Source organism: Manacus vitellinus, unplaced genomic scaffold (assembly GCF_001715985.3).
Source record: "Manacus vitellinus isolate BGI_N305 unplaced genomic scaffold, ASM171598v3 scaffold_24_pilon, whole genome shotgun sequence".
In the NCBI taxonomy this organism is placed as follows: domain Eukaryota; kingdom Metazoa; phylum Chordata; class Aves; order Passeriformes; family Pipridae; genus Manacus; species Manacus vitellinus.
Window position 1 is genome coordinate 1,092,462 of NW_021939798.1, and position 6,302 is coordinate 1,098,763.

Genomic DNA, 6,302 nt, shown 5'->3' on the forward strand with positions numbered 1-6,302 from the left:
TGGCTGCTGTCCCTGGTCCCCCCAGAGCAGAGCTCAGTCCCTGCCCCTCCTCTGCCCCTCACATTAGACATCCCTTTCTGTTGGTTTTCAACTGAAAAACGTCACTGATAAACCACTTGCTCCCAAACAAAGCCACCCAGCTTTGATTCTGACACTTGCACTCACTTGACTGATTTTTTCCCCCCAAGAACAGACCTTTTTCTGCGCAAAGGAGCCATTTCAGTGAAACTCTTTGGTTCAGCAGAAAAGCTCCTGAACTGAGAGGCAGAGGAGGAGGAGGCAGTTGAGGATCAAAACCTGCAGTCCAGTAAGAGAAGATCCTACAGCTGATGCCACGGCTGCCCAAGGTGTACGTGGCACCCACCTTTTGCAGGACCTTCATCCTCCTGCCCATGGCTCTGTCCAACCCAGGGCTGGGCTGTGCCCTCCCAGGGCTGTGCCGAGGCACACAAGGCTGCTGTGACCCACCCTGGGGGAGGGCTGAGCCCTGGCACTGGGTGCAGTGCTACCACAGGATCCTGAGGGCCCCAGGCATCTCTCCCTGGGCATGTGCCAGGCTCACAGGCATCTCACTCCCCCTGGGCAAATGAAATTCATGACCCAGATTGCCGCTGCATGTCCATCCAAGCTGAGCATGGAGAAAGCTGGGGATCTCACAGCAGGACTGCCCCACTGCTGGGAAACTGTGCTCACTCCTGTCCTGGAGGATGCCACACGATCCCATGCCAGGCCCACAGAGACACTGTCATGGATGAAACACGTGACTGTCACTGACAAGTGCTGCCATGCCAGCCCCAGCCCTGCCAAGGTGGTGCCAGGGCTGATGCCATGTTGCTGGGGACAAAGCCCATTCCAAGACAGCCCCCTCCATCCTCACACTGCAGGGTCCTGCTCTGTTCAGCACTGGCCAAAGACAAAAGAGCTCAAGAAGCGTTTGGACAATGATCTCAGGCACATGGTGGGATTCTTAGGGCTGCCCTGTGCAGTGTCAGAAGTTGGACTTTGATGACCCCTATGGGTCCCTTCCAACTCAGGATATTCTGTGAGTCTGTAATTCTATGATTCCATGAAGTGCACGTGGCTGGTGTTTACACCCAGTCAGGAACGAGTGGCTGCGAAGGTCGGGGTGTGTGTCAGACCCGCTGAGCCTGACGAGGTGTGAGCTCATCATCCCTGCCATGGCATCACATGGCAGGGCAATCCACCACCCTGGCTGTGCACATGGGTTAGAAACGTCTGGCCTATAAATGCCAGAATCTTCCTGCACGGAACTGAAAACATTTATTCTGGAAGAGTCTCGACGCTCGTGGCTGAAGGCAATAAATACACATTTCATTTCATAGTTAATACCCTGCCCAGGGTAAAATGCTCATTTTTAATATCGTTGCCTGTGATCTGACATTACCAACGAGATGTTGCAATGCAATCTCTGAGTCACTGCTCAGCAGATAATGGTATTTTCCTGAGTTCAATCTGGAGGAGTTGGCCCCATTTATCAAGCTTGAAAAAATGATGCCAGAGAGTCTGCCAGAGAGTCTGTCTGGCCTGTGCTGTGCACGCGTTACGTGACCCAGGGCTGCAGGGAGAGGGAGAGAGAGGGAGCAGACCTGGATGTCACGATGGGGGATCTCCTGGGAGCAGGTCTCATGCGCTGGGTCAGCCAAGAGGCTCCTGAGTCGGGGGTACAAGGGAGTCAGGAGTGACCAGGCAGTGCTCCAGCTCTGCCTTTGCTTTTAGGCTGCCCCAAGAGAGCTGCTGTCTCACAGCATGACCAGGCACAGCTCACATTTGGAGTCCCTGTGACATGAAGGACTTGGACAATGTGAGAGGATCCCTCAAGTCTGTCCATCACCAGCACTGGGACCCCCATTGCTGCCGAGCCCAGGACCAACACTGGGGTACAACAACACTTGGTAAAGTGGCTGAGGAAGAAATGTCTGTTATGGCAGGTCAATAACATCTTCCAGGTAGGGACTGGGGCAGGGAAGCCATGAGGAAGCATCCCATCAAAGAAATCCTGCTCTTAGAAGGGTGTGTAAGTCTTGAAGGTCTCTCAGGGTAGGGAGCAGAAGAGAAGGATGGGAGCTGTGGGAGAAGCCTGCCTGGGCTGCCTTGGGCTCTGGGAATGTTGACAGAGCTTGAAAGATCTGGAGAAAACCAGGAGCAATCCTAGGTTTTATTTTCTTCAGGCAAGCAGGACCGTCTCCAGTTATCCAGGAACACCAGTGTGGGAGGAGACCTCTCTGGCAGAGTTTCTTTCCTCTGGCAGGCAAACCCCACGTCCTACACAGAAATATGTAGTGCACTTTTAACACAGAGCACTCTTGGCCCATTGGACCAACTTGGCTGGGGACACAGCAGATTTGCTTTCAGCAAAAAGGCTTTAATTCAAGACTGGGCACATCATTGTAAAAGAAATGCTCTTTCTTGACCAGACATTGCAGACAGGATGCAAGAACCAGCAGATGAAAGTCCCTGGCCTGCTAAGCAGAGGTCAGAGCAGATGATCTCTTCTGTCCTTGAAAGCCAGAAAATGGTTCTGCAGATACTTAATGTGTGAATGAAAAAGTGACTCATGAGAATAAGGCACAGTTAACTCCTGTGTTCCTCCCTCCCAGGGTAGTGTGCCATGAGGAAGGGCTGAACCTACCCTGGGGTCTGAGCCAGCAGAAAGGCCTGTGGTTCAGAAAGGCTCTGTACAACTGAAGGGTCCTGACCACGGTGGGCACAGACAGGCATTGTGCTGAGGTCTCCTCACCTGGTCACCTGGAAATCTCCAGTGGGTCAGCAGAGACCCAGCCCCATGGTTTGAGTGGCCAGTCCTCTCTCCTGCTCCCCACGGTTCTCTGTGGGATCTGGGCAGGGAACTGCCTGTCCAGCTGTATCCACAGCCTCCTGCCTTCTCCTGCCTTCCTGACAAAGCAGTTTGGGCACACAGCACCCAGGGGGGCTGCAGCCCCTTTGGACTTGCCCTCTTCCCTACTGCACTGCTGGACACACCATGGTGGGGTGGAAAGGGAGGCCTGGAATCCTGTCCCCAGCTGGTCTCCACTCACTGCACACAGCAATTTGTGAGCTCTCCACACACAGGCTGGTTTGGCTGCTGGGCCAGCACAAGCTGCCCAACTACATCTCCCTGTCCCTTCTGCAGATCAAAATGCCAGTCAGTCACTGCAGCACCACTCTGGATTGGGAGTGAGGGGTGGGAACCTCGTCTGGGACAGAGGAATCCTACCACAAGCTGGGCAATCCAGGAGAGACATTCCAGCCATGGGCATCCTCCACAGAACAAGTCACCACTGCTTACTCAAATTTTTGGCAATGAAATGTGGTATTTTGTACATCAAAATCACAATTTCAAAAGGAAATTGTGTTTCCAGTGAAATCTGAACAACCTCAAAGTGACTGCAGAGTTTCTCATTTTAATTGCCAAATGCAAAACATTGGGGAAATTTAGAGAATCAAAAAATTTTCAGACTTAATGTCTCTATTTCCAGTTCCAAAGGAGGGACAACGCCATCTTCATGCTGCCGGATTTCAGACAAGCTTTGGCTTTTTCAAATTAATATATATATAGACAAAATACATTTCATGAAAACAACTTTTCTCAGGAACAATTTACATTTCCCAGTTCTGTGACCCTAAAACACATGCCAAAATTCTCTAAAGAGTCTTTTAGTTTATTTAACTGAAAAACAAAATGACAATAAAGTGAATATTTGAAGTGAAGCTCTGTTCTGAAAATATATGTACTTAATGCTAAAATGATTCAGATTCACAGAACTGGAAACAATTATGAACCAAATCAATTGGGAGAAGGAATTTAATCAGAAAAATGTGAATGCTAATTGGGAATTGTTGAAAAACATTTTATGTGTTGCCCCAAAACCACAATCCCACAATTGAGAAAGAAGGCAACGTTGGTTAAAAAAATAGACAACTCTGGCTCGTGAAGGAAGTGAAGACAACTGTGAAAAATAAGAAAATCATATGTAATTTAAGAAAGTAGAAACTGATAATAATGAATGAGAAGTGAGAAACTGAGAAACTTAGAAAATGAGAAGTGAGAAAACTGATAAGGAAAGCTGAAAGCTGCAAATCTGAAGTGAAGGAGCAGCAACTCTTCTCAATGTAAAGGGAATAATTATGGCTCTTGTGGGGCTGTGGGTTGTGTTAGTCTCAGGGTGGATGTACTACAGCAATCAACAGCAACAGAAAAGATCTCACGTTCACCAATGTTTGTGGAAGTGTTTGGCTGAATGAGGCTCTGGTGGGGCCTGGCATCAGCTCTGGGCAGGCTACTCCAAAGGCAGCTACAGCCACCAACAGACAGGTTTAAGTAAGAGAAATATGATTAAAGACAACTCACACAGACTTGGGGAAAACAGAACATGTCCAACTAAGATTCATCTTTTTCCTGAAATACAAGTTTGATTGATAAAAATAATATTGGTGGTATAATAAGCTCAGACTTCTGCAGGGCAATTGCCTTGATACTGTGATATTTTGACGAAAAACCAGAACAATACCCCATCAACATGGCCCATATTTAATGGATTAAAAGCTGGCTGTGTGGTGGTGTGTCCCAGCTGCAATTGTCAATGGGAACTCCACACCCAGAGGGGTGTAGAGGAGTCCCCGGGGGTTGGTGCTTGGCCCCCTCTTCAACAATTTTATCAATGATCTGAAAAAAATATTAAATCATCTGTGATGACACTGGGTTAGTGAGACCAGCAAATGGAGACAAAGCCAGCTCACTGCAGAAACCAGCCTGGGCTGCTGGTTAAACTGGGCACAAACAGATAATGCAGCCAAATATAGTCACACATCTGGGACAGGGCGGCAGGTTATCGGCCACAGAGACACCTCAGGGTGCTGTGTCTGGGAAGGGGTGACTGTGAGACCCCAGGGAGTCTGGTAGAGCTTGTGCAGGCTGTACTTCCCCACAGGGGAAGGTGGCCAAGAGGCCAGCACATTCCTGGGACAACAGCCTCCAGGACCAACTACTGCCCTGCACCTGAGTGACTGTGTCCACCCAGCACCTGGTTCTGGTGCTCATCACCAGAATGTTTGAGAGACTGGGGAAAAGCTGCAGATGATTAAAGAGAACCAACCCTGCAGTGAAGGTCCTCCAGAGCTCGATTGATTCTGCTTCACAAAGAGCAGGTTCTGGGGTATCTAGACGACATGTATTGCCTCATGGAAGACTCTCCAGCCTCTCAGAGTTCTAGAGTGGTCCAATGCCTGGAGCCTGAAGCTAGGGAAACTGAAACCAGTAGTATGGCATGATGCCTGCTGGTGTGCCAGCAAGGTAATCAGTCACTGGAAGCATTTACTAAGGCAGTGTGGGAATCTTCATCACTGGCAAGAGTTACATCAGGCTTGGTTGATCTCTGGTTCATGCAGAGATAGTCTGGGCTCAGACTGTACCTGGTAGCCAGACTAGACAGTCACAAAGGTATCTGAAGGCCTCTTGGTCCAAACAGTGATAGAAAGGAGTTCTGCAAATGAAACCATCACTGCCCTTGCTGTCTCTGCTTGTGCTTAAGAGGCAGTGGCCAGGCCCAATCCTGCCTCATTGACAGCAAAACCTTCAATGGGGGCATTTTTCCTGGGGATAAGTTGCTCCAAAAAAACAGCTATGGCCATTTCTTAGAATTGCAGTGATTCTAGAGAGCAAAAGAGGTGAATTACCACAGCAGCTTTGTTAAATTGTGGAGTGTGGCTGAAGCAATCTCTCCTCCCTGCAAGACCTGCTCCTCAGGACCTCCATGCCCTGGCAGCCTGTGAACCACAGGGGCTTGAACTCGATGCAGACATGTGGTCCTCTGGTGGGGCTGTGTCACTTACTGGACACAAGGCTGCCGAGCAGGTCCCTAACAGGAAGAGTCAATTATGGTCAATTTTAGAGGGGGCAAACAGTCTGAAGGGTGATGTGCTGTGAATCTGGGCAGGGAAGGACAGTGGCCCAGCTGCACCTTCTACAGAGCACTGGGCACCCCTTGTGACTTCCTTCCCCTGCCGACATGTCACACCAGGGCATTTGTGGCTTATACCTTACCTTGCCCTTTACAGCTCTAATCCCTCTCTTTTCTTCTTTCTTTACTCCCCTTTTCTATCCACCTCAAAATTATTTTTTTACTAATTATTTTCTTAAAAAATAAGGTTTTTATTTCATTACAAGATTGCAAGGTCTTAGATTGTTTGGGGTTTTTTTACCCAGATTAACTGAAAATCGAGCTTCCTCAAAAAACTTGGCTCTGTCTACTCCTACCTAAGGTCTAACTTCCCCTAATCCTACA